General features: G+C 41.8%; 2 long non-coding RNA genes across 2 annotated transcripts; both read left to right on the top strand.

The window, feature by feature from the left end:
- The first annotated feature begins 1,087 nt into the window (after window positions 1–1,087).
- LOC123973243 lies at window positions 1,088–1,582 on the top strand. The gene is made up of 2 exons (XR_006825568.1): window positions 1,088–1,222; window positions 1,332–1,582. It is a non-coding gene; the product is annotated as an uncharacterized LOC123973243 (long non-coding RNA).
- Window positions 1,583–1,969: 387 nt separating this feature from the next.
- Window positions 1,970–5,968, top strand: LOC123974253. The gene is made up of 3 exons (XR_006825794.1): window positions 1,970–2,034; window positions 4,625–4,754; window positions 5,689–5,968. It is a non-coding gene; the product is annotated as an uncharacterized LOC123974253 (long non-coding RNA).
- The last annotated feature ends 5,078 nt before the right edge of the window (window positions 5,969–11,046 follow it).

Genomic DNA, 11,046 nt, shown 5'->3' with positions numbered 1-11,046 from the left:
ACTTTTAGTCCCATACACACCAGCACGTACCTTGAGATCCTCGGGCAGAGGTCTGTTGTCTGTTCCAGAGTCTCGACTGAAAACTAAAGGGGACAGAGCGTTTGCTGTCAGGGCCCCGAGGCTCTGGAACAGCCTGCCCGAGGAAATCAGGTCGGCTGAGTCAGTGAAGTCCCTTCTTAAAACATACTTTTATAGGAGAGCCTTTCCCGATCTTATTTGACTTTATTTTATCCCTTTTATTTTATTGTATTTTACTAATTTTATATTTATCTGTATTTTAGTCTTTTCAATGTTTTCATGCTTTTATCTTGTATTGTTTTTGTATTATTGTCTCTTGGGTATTATTTTCTTTACACTTGTTAAAGCACTTTGTAACTTGTTTTTGAAAAGTGCTATACAAATAAAGATTATTATTATTATTATATATTTCTGTCTGATCACAATTGTTTTCTGGTTTGGTTTTTTTCCTCTGATGAAGAGCAGTCTCATCCAGTAGGTTACAGTCCCAGTCGGGCTCTGTGTCTCTCAGACGGTCTAAATGGGGTAGCCTCAGGGGTGGACTGGTAATCTGGCATACCGGGCACCGGTGGGCCGTGGAACTTTTGGGGCTGGTGTCACATAAGTTATTTATTTATTAAAGTCTAACTGTTTTTAAAAAATGGGCCATGATGGGCCCATAAAGCATAGGCCTACACTGACATTGGGCTGGCCCAATCACATCTCTTACTAGCCCTATATTTTATTTTATTTTGAATTGTCACATCAAACATTTCCTCTATAAATTGGTGCAAAAAAATTAATTTACTGTTGCTTTATAGACAAACTTTGGGTAGGTGGCAACGGGAGGTGGGGGGTGAAAACAGGTGAAAACATGAAAGATCTCTGGGCTGGGCTAAGCCCCCAATGTTTCAAGAGTGTTGTGGTGGCAGCCTGGTTGATGGTGAGTGTCCTGGTTTTTTCTCCTTTTTTGTCTGTGATTCTGTTTTTTCCCTGGTTTTCTCTGTTCTCTGCCTGCCACTCTGTGTCTCCTCCCCTGTGTGCTCTCTCTCTCTCTCTCTCTCTCTCTCCCTCTGCTCCTGAGTCCAGCCAACGACCCGCACCTGCATCTCGTCAACCTCCTCCTCTGCCTGCCACACCTGCCAGCAATGAACTCCACTTCTGCCAGTACTTCAACCCCGGTTCTCCACACTACCTCTGCTTGATCGTCGTTGCTCCAAACCTGGTGCCACTCGATCACTCAAGCTCTCGCACGCATTCAGCATCTTGTTTATTTCCCTGTGCCTTGTCCCCGCAGTGTCACTAACCCTGTCTTTCTGTCTGTCTCTCCCCAGGTTCACTCACCCTCACCCTCATCCTCCGTCTAATCAGCTGTGCTCGCTCACCTGCCCTCTCCCCTCGGGCTTCCCCCCACGGCGTCCTCCCAGTCCTCCCGTGCCTCCTATCTTCCTTGGCCCCCAGTGTCCCCCTGGCTCTCTGGTCTCAGTCTCCTCGGTTCCCCGTGCCTGCATTTCCCCGGCATTCACCTCTCCCTCGACTCCAGTCCCTCAACCCCTTTTTTCCCAATAAAACCAGTTAAACCTTAGCGTATCATTTGGGTACACTCTGTCCCGACACCACACCCATCGTAACAAAGAGCCTGGAAACGCCCCTGGTGGTCACAGGTTGATCTGTGTCTCCCGTTTTAAAGAGTGATTGCTGGGTGATGACAGCGTAGGCTAGTGGAATATTAACCCAAGTTTGATTTATTTTCCCACATTGATCTGAGTTCGAATCCTGTGATAAAAATAACTTTTATTTTATTCATTTTAAAATGCTGAATCGTTTTTCTACATGACATGTGTTTACTGACACAGACTCCAAAGACAAATATGTGTAATTACAACATTTATTAGAGATAATGTTTGACATTCACAGGAAGAGCAACTTGCCCTCTTCCTGTTTTCAACATTTTCCGTAACAACAAGCAACGTTCAAAGTGTGACAAAGTGGTATGTGACCGGTTTACACACACGACTGCAAAGACAAATCAGAAAGGTATGTTTTGACTCTTTAATGAACAACTACAGAAAGAGGTATTCGCTTCCTGTTTTCAACAGATGTCGAATCTGCGACAACCACAGACGCATTCGGCTGACGGCCCCCAGTTAACAGGGCCACTCGTTAAACCAAAACAGCGGGTCGCTTGGGCGTCTTCGCCGGCGGGGACTCCGCACACCGCTACCGGCAATATTTCTCTCCAACGTGCACTCACTGTGCAACAAACTGGACGAACTTCAGCTTCTGGTGGGAAAAAACAGAGACTTTTATTCATCTTCTGTTCTGTGCTTCACGGAGACCAGGCTTCCAACTGTACATGACGTGACTGATTCAGCAGCACTGTTCTCCTAATCTGGGATTTCTTATCATTAACTGTAAACCGTTTTACTCCCCCCGTGAGTTTTCTTCATTCACTCTGGTCGGTGTTTACATCTTGCCGCACTCCAATATTCAGGACGCACAGACCATGCTGGCCGACCAGATGCTGTGTGTGGAGCAGACAAACCCGGACTCCCTTGTTATTGTTCTCGGTGACTTTAACTGGGGAAATAATCTCAGCCAAGAACTCCCCAAATACAGACAGTTTATAAAGGGTCCAACCAGAGAGGGGAATACTTTGGATCACTGCTACACCACAGTTAGCAGTGGCTATCACGGCGTCACGCGCTCCACTGGGATACTCTGATCACGTGATGGTCCATCTGATTCCTGCTTACAAGCAAAAACTAAAGCTCTGTAAACCTGTAGTGAGGACATCAAAGAAGTAGACTAGTGAAGCTTTTGAGGATTTTCAGGCATGTTTGGACTGCACTGATTGGGATGTTTTCAAGCAGGCTACCAACAATCTGGATCAGTTTACAGAGGCTGTGACGTCCTGCATCAGCTTCTGTGAGGACAGCTGCATTCCAACACAGACCAGGGTGAATAATAACAATGACAAACCCTGGTTTGCAGCTAAGCTCAGACAGCTGATGTTGGAAAAGGAGGAGGCATTTAGGAGTGGTGATAGGGCTGGGTGCAGGGCGTTAAAGTACAGGTTTAGCAAGGAGGTGCGAGAAGCTAAACGACTGTACGCAGAGAGACTACAACACCAGTTCTCTGCAAACGGTGCCACTTCTGTCTGGAGGGGGTTAAGACAGATCACAAACTATAAACCCAAAGTCCTCCACTCCATAAACGATTCTCGCCTGGCAAATGAGCTGAACCAGTTCTACTGCCGCTTTGAGAGTCAATCGGACACCATCCCCCGTGACTCCTCCGCTCAGCTTCAGCCTCAGTCCACCACTTCTTCCCCTCCCTCCTCAGAGCTGGCCAGCTCCACCCCCTCCCCTCCTCTCTCCATCACAGAGAGGGAAGTCGACGGTCTTTTCAGGAGGCAGAAACCCCGCAAAGCAGCTGGGTGGACTCTGTCTCCCCATCCACCCTGAAGCACTGTGCTGATCAGCTGTGAAGAGCCCAACCCCACCCTCCCCCATCATCCTGTGTGATTTCCTGTCACCACTGTGGACTCCTTCCGCTTCCTGGGCACCATCATCTCCCAGGACCTCAAGTGGGAACTGAACATCACCTCCCTCACCAAGAAGGCCCAGCAGAGGATGTACTTCCTGTGGCAGCTGAAGAAGTTCAGCCTGCCAAAGACAATGATGGTGCACTTCTACACTGCCATCATTGAGTCCATTCTCACCTCCTTCATCACCATCTTGTATGCTGCTGCCACTACCAGGGACAAGGGCAGGCTGCAGCGCATAATTCGCTCTGCAGAGAAAGTGATTGGCTGCAATCTTCCTTCTCTTCTGGACCTGCACGCCTCAAGGACTCTGAGGTGAGCAGGAAAGATTGCAGCTGACCCCTCCCACCCCGGACACAAACTGTTTCAGACTCTCCCCTCTGGCAGGAGGCTGCGGTCCATCAGGACCCAAACCTCTTGCCACAAAAACAGTTTCTTCCCGTCTGCAGCTAGCCTCATTAACAAGGCCCGGGTCCCCCTTGCAAATGATAAAAATGTCTCTGCACATCTAAATACTGTTTCATCTCGTGTCGGGCACAGACCTGGCACGTTGCACATATTTGTTGTTGATTGTTGATCTTTGTTGTTGAATATTTTTATGTTGTTAGTTTACATATTTATATGTACACAGTATTTTCTTCTGTTGCGTTACTTCTGCACTGCACAGACCCAGAATAATGCACATGTATATATCTGCAACGTTGTTCTTCCATTCCATATTTATATATTTCTTCATTTATTTATGTCGACTGTATGTTTGTCTACATGTAGCACCTTATCACCACAGCAAATTCCTCGTCTGTGTAAAACACTACTTGGCAATAAAGCTCCTTCTGATTCTGATTCTTCTGAATCTTCTGATTCTGATTCTGATATGAGTGATACCAAAGGGCCAAATTCTAATCACCTATGTCGGGTATTACTGCCGCCACAAAGCTTTCCTCGGCAATGATAAGCAGTATAAAAATAACTGAGCTGTCAGAGCTTTCAAAAGTCTTGCGCAATTGTTATGGAAACTGACCATTGTCCTCAAGAAATCGCACATCATTTCTCATTTTTCATACCTTTTGTATCCGGCAGATGGAACAGAATATAAGGTCCCATGTGTGAGACCTCTGGATGTGTGGCCACAGCTTGTGGACGCTGCAAACAGCAGATACTCCACAGTGTGGGCAGAGTGACATGACATCTTGTCCCCTCTCTAATTATGGTAAGTGACGAGAGTGATTGTTGTTAGCTGCAGAAGTGACAGCGTTAAAGGGCTTAGGGCCTCCCACACAGCTGGGAGCTTAGCGACACATACATATTTTTGCCTCAACACGTACATCACCGAAGGGACACAGAGGCACAAAACAAGGTGAGAGGTGATTTCTGGGTACCGCACCTGTCAAATAGGACCTTGTTGCCTGTGTGGTGCTATGTGACCCAGCAAAGGAAGGACAGTTGGAAAATGAACAAACACCTGTACTGTTAGCTAAATGAGACAATGCACTGCTTATGAACTGGCTAATACTTCCGTAACTCCAGAAAAGGGCAATCTGGACCTCATTTTGTTATCAAATACATTTTGAAAAATTGCTGACCAAAAAGTAAAAACAACCTTGCATAGACTAACAGTGTGACTTGATGCACTTCAGAAGCAACAAATCTACAGAACAGTCTGTCCAAGCTCATTGTCAGGCTATCAGTAGCCATCAATAGCAATTACTCAAGAACTCAGTGTGAATATTATTGAATTATACTTTGGCCCTGAAAAGACCAAATGCCTCAAATGTCTGCCTTTATCGATTGTTAGTCAACAATACACAGTTGACATTTACACAAATTTGGTTCACTCAGACCTCTAAATTCATGTTCTCTGTTGTGAAACAATTTACCCATGAATTGTAGCAGGAGAGATGGGACATTCTGTATCTGTAAACAGTAGGGTGATGCTATTTCAGCACAATGAATAAATGGAAGACTGGGTGATCGCAATGAATACGTTTTCAACATCACATCTCCCCTTAAATATGAACCTTGTTCTGACTTTGAAACACAGACTTCACAGCATCACATCACTGGTCACTTCACTTCACACAGAGGAAAAGGGTTGACACAATTAGATTTTAACTCAAGACTTTGATCTCATGTGTTCTTTCCAGTGATTGTGACCATGTCATTGAGGGTTCAAGTCCCAATGTGTGAAAACCCAATATGACACAAGCCAGGTAATTTATTGTATAGCAAATGTAATAATTAGCATTTTCAAGAATTATCAGTAATTATATGGTGAAAATATTGTTTTATACCTCCAGATTGGCTATCTGCTCCTCTTGTATATGTAATTGTTGGATTTCTGTGTGTCTGTTTCTTTAACTGACATTTAAAAGTTGATTATTAGCTTTATTTTAGTTGCAGTGCATTTAAAAGCATTAAACACTATCTAATTTACTGAAATAAGCTTGGTTTAAGTGATAGTCAGGCTTTATGCTTTAAAATGTTCAAAATATCCTTTTCATTTAATGAAAAAATGCAAATGACCATAAAATGAGCTATAAACAATTCACTCTATTAAACCTTTCTGCAAGTACATTTGAAGACGTGTCTACATTTCTATTTACTCTTGAGAGTAATAGTAAGTAAGTGAGTTATTGATTACTTGCTGGATTACTGGACTGTAAGACCTTGAGGCAAACACAGCAGCTTACAATATGCACACTGCTGTACAATAACATGTAGATATGAGACCCTGAATGTTTTCATTTGATAGCTTTTGCTAGTCAATAGGAACACAGCCAAAAGATATCCCTCATGGTGTGCAGTGGTAAAGCTGTTGTAGTTCACAATGATTTATTGCCCCAGATGTTGGATTTGCACTGTGGTTAAATGACTTATTTCACCTCATAGTCTAGACTGAAAACAGCATGATGACATTAAACTTTCAGTAGCACAAGATTATGACAGGTAAACACAATCAAAAAATTCTCTCCTGCCTGAAATAAACCCAGAGAGATATTTCACCTTAACTAACCTATGAAGATCTAAAATGTTTGAATAAAAAACAGAATAGAGCCCGTGCAATACAAACAGGAAATGTAATAAAACAGAGAGAATTGGTTAAAAGGCTTAAATTGTGAATTCATTTTTGGATAATCAGTTTTTAAATAATGTCATGATTTTACAAAATACATTTTAAACCTATATCGCACCATCTTCTGACTAGCTTGCACAGAATACATTAAAAAGTTTTATGTTTAATCAGTAACTTTAAGATATAATTGAATATCGTTAGCGCAATTGCTATGGCAACTGGCAGCGCTTGTAGAAGCCGCAGCCAGCTCCTTGAAATTTCGCTAAACATTTGTTTTTTATCAGCTCCAAATTTATTGCCTAAACATGCGTTACCTCTGACATAAATACAGTCATTGGAACATGAATACGTTTTTTTTTTTTGGATTAAAGAGCAGCAGACCACGATCCACCTGGCCCAAACAACCGGACCAGGCGCAACGGCGGGTGCGGTGATCGCTCAGAGGAGAGCCAGGAAAATAGCCATGCTGGCCCAGCTTGGACTAAAATACAACTCTTAAAAAGCTGGTCTGGACAAAATGGGACTCATACTGATCAGACAACAGAATGCAGAGACTGTTGTACCCAAATCGATACAGAGACCTGCCCCATCAACTTCCCGGATCAAGCACTCGGCAGGTGCTCCATGTTCCGAGCTGTCAGCGCAAGACAGAGGAGGTGGGCTCTGTGTTTTGCATCGATGCTGCTTGATGCTCAAATGCAGTCACGATGGACTCTGTTTCCCAAATGTCAGACTGTTTATTGTGAAGATGAAACTTTCATATTATCATCTGGTTTCTTCTGTTTACATTCACCCCAGATGCAAATTCTAAAAATGCAATGTAGAATGTATATGTGTATATGTATATAAATAACTATCCCATAGGCCTATTTGTTATTTTATTTTATATGTTACCATATTTTAATGTAGGCCTACACTTAATTATATGTTGTGTGTGTGTAGCATGAAGAAACAGCAAATTTAGTTTTGTTATGCAGCCTTGCGCTGTATAATGACTAATAAACAACCTTACCTTACCTTACAATACATTTGAAATTAATTGTCCTTATAATGTAAAGGCAACAACCCATTTACCAGTCATAAAATGAAAATATGAGCACAAATAGTTTCTCAACATTACTTCCATCAATGCATAATTACCAGTAATCTGTAACATGCTAATGCTCTTAGGGCTACCTCTTTACCCCACCCCCAATACTGCACTATATATTTTATGTAAATAAGTCATCATTCATGAATGCATGAGCTTGGTGAGATATCACACATGGGGATGATAAGACGGGAAATGAAAGAATGAGGAGAATGCAAGAGAGGCAGAGGGAGAGAAGATGTAGAGAGAGAGACAGAGGGGAGGGAGATCGAGTTTGACTAGCAGCAAAGCAGTAAGAGGGTAAGTCAGGATGTCCCGCAGGTCATGAATAAAAGACGAAAAGAATAATTTGGGTGTTTCTCAGCCTGGTACAGAACGCCACAGTGTGGATATCAAAGAGATTGGTAACATTGAATCACATCTGTCTGCCTTTCTGTGTCTCTTTTTGTTTTTATTTACACACATACTGTAGTCTCTTTCCATCCTTGAGAGCAACATACATACACTGTGTACACGCACTGAACATTAATATGGTTGTCTTGTAGGTGCACTCGCCACAGGGAATTAGCATGGTGCAAATTAGGTTGGATCTCATCCTTAGAGAAGCTATTAGCCCCTCACTATTCTCTTTACGCCCTCTGTAACTGTGTTTGTGTGTGTGCGATGCCAGAGAGTGATGTTATCAAGGAAATCTCTGCTCCAACAGTACACCATGTTCTCTTCATCAGAAAAAGGAAAACACTGACTCAAATACACACAAATTAACTAACTTCCTTGACAAAAACAAAATACTGGCATGAACAACAAAATTAGAATTTATTGTGTTGTTGCTCGATATCATGTAATAAAGAAGACCAGTGTGTTGCTTTATACTTTGCCCTGCAGCAATTCATTTTCTGATCTAGGTGGAGATAGTGGCTGTGAGGGACCACGCTGTGGTTTCTAAAAAGATCTTCCTAAGAGGAGGATTTGTCTTGTCACTGTTCTCTGCAGGTCCTCTGCAGCTTATTACCATTTTACAATCTGTTCTTGAGCAGCTGTTTCGATTGATAACAAAGTGATGTATTTGTCTGTAGTTGTGGGATGATGGGAGAACCTTAACACATGCAGATATATATAGACTCATAACTGCTATATGCTGATTCAGAGAGACAGTTATCTAGTCCCCACTTTACCTGTGTAAATATTCTGTGAATGTTATCTGAATCCCGTGCATTGAAACGTTGAGTGTCATGCAATATTTTTCCACGTCAACTAAAAACTTAATCTTAGCAAATGACCCACAAGCTCTTGCTGTTGGGAGGAGCATTTTACAAGTAGCTACACAATAGATTTTATTATTCTGCTGTTATGCTGTCGGCGGTGATAAGAATAGGAAAAGCACACTGCCAGCAGAATCTAACTAGAAGTGCTACATCTACATGAGACTGTCAAAATAATGGAGTGTGACTGTAGCTCTGTAACATAGTTTTGTATGATGTGCATTCACAACCTAAATGTCCTACAAGTCAATGCTGACTTTATATGACCTCAGAAGATCCCTTTTAACAACTTGTCCTCAAAGACATTGCCACCATCAAGAAAAAATGCATTATGGGTAATAAAAATTGTCATGTTAGCTGAAATTACCTTAGAGATGATGGAACTGATCCCACAGAAAACATTTTCATTTATTTTTGTGATTGATTAGTTTTCATTTTAAAGACACATCAAATTCAATTTGCTTGTCACAGAAAGTACTACTTTGCTGGGTTGCAACCCTGATACCCAACCCATTTTTTATTAGAAAGCCTGGATTGCAAATTGGGGGCATAGAGTACAAAAGACATGGGCATAGAGATTCAAAGTCATGATGTCATGCATGTGCTAGCCTCTGTTCCACAAGCTTCTCTAATTAAGTATGTTCCTTCGTTTTACTTTCCATATTCTAAGACAAATCATCATACAGTACTGCACCTAATATTAGAAGTTGAAATCTTGTCATTGTAGCTTGTTTTCGTCCACATCGAATACAATTCAACAATGTAATGTTTCCAGCTTTTTAGCTGTAATCTTTGCTGTCTTCTGCACTATTCACTCCTCTGTGTCCGGCTGCTCTTTTTTCCCCACCAGGTTTTCGACAACTCTCACTTGATGCACACCAGCTTTGCTTCAAGTCCTGCCCCCTTTTCTGCCTTTGATTGATTAACCAAAAAAGTACTAGCCAATCAGAGGCAGAGGCATAGCCATAGCCCCTTAAGTCACCCATGGACTGGCCTCATCCATTGAGCCGTGAAGTTTGACCCATGAGGGTCTAGGGCTTATGGGAAATGGTATTCAATAAAGGAAGCTAAAAATGGAAATATGGAATAAACAATGACAGCAGATCATGTAAAAAAACTCCCTAACTGGACATTGGAAGCGAACCACACAACGTAATGTTGAGAAAGGATTATTAGTTAGTAGCATTTTATTTGGCTCTCAATTTACCAGGCAGAGAGGCTCTAATGAAAGAAAATGTTGCATGATGGGCAATGTAGAATCGTTTTTTAGTTTTTTTATACTTATACTTGATACTGAAAATCAGGATATGGAAGTGCAATCTCAAATCACTGGAATATCCCGACACACTCTAGTTTGACAAAAATCGTAGAGAAGGGATTGAAAACATTGTCACGTGTGGCTCAGCATTCAATACCTTTAAAATATTGGAACAAACTTTGTCAACCCAGGACCTGAATCTTAGCTTTACGGAGCTTTATTGCAAGTTTCAGCTCACAGTTAGTGACTAGATGGTGAACATATGGAGCATTTAGCTACTAAATGCTCCCAGGAGTTGGTAGAGACCAACAAAAGAGCTAAAAGAGAGTGAAAATTACATTCGTCAAGTGGACAGAAAAATTACTTTGAATGAATGTTGCTCCATAACTGTTGAATAAGCAACTGATTGTTTTCATCAAATCAACTTAAAGGTCCAGTGTGTAACATTTAGGAGGACCTATTGACAGAAATGCAATATAATATCCATAATTATGCTTTCAGTGGTGTCTAAAGACCTAACATAATGAACTGTTACGTTTTTATTACCTTAGATTGAACCATTTCTATCGACATAGAAATTTACATAGACTTTGCCATGTTTTGTTGCCAAAAGTTTCTCCAGAGCATGTTTTGTCATTACGTTGAATACATGCAAAGAAGAAGAAGAAGAAGTAACGTTAATAGAAGTAGTAGTAGTAGTCGACTGGTTTGTTAGAAGGAAGCAAGGAAGAGAAATTTGGACAAATGGAGGACCACACATATTATTTAGCACAATAGCCAACAGAGCGCATCGGCCACTGTAGCTTCTCCTGCACGTAT

The sequence above is a fragment of the Micropterus dolomieu genome, linkage group LG07 (assembly GCF_021292245.1).
Source record: "Micropterus dolomieu isolate WLL.071019.BEF.003 ecotype Adirondacks linkage group LG07, ASM2129224v1, whole genome shotgun sequence".
In the NCBI taxonomy this organism is placed as follows: Eukaryota; Metazoa; Chordata; class Actinopteri; order Centrarchiformes; family Centrarchidae; genus Micropterus; species Micropterus dolomieu.
This window is presented reverse-complemented; position numbering and strand designations above follow the sequence as displayed.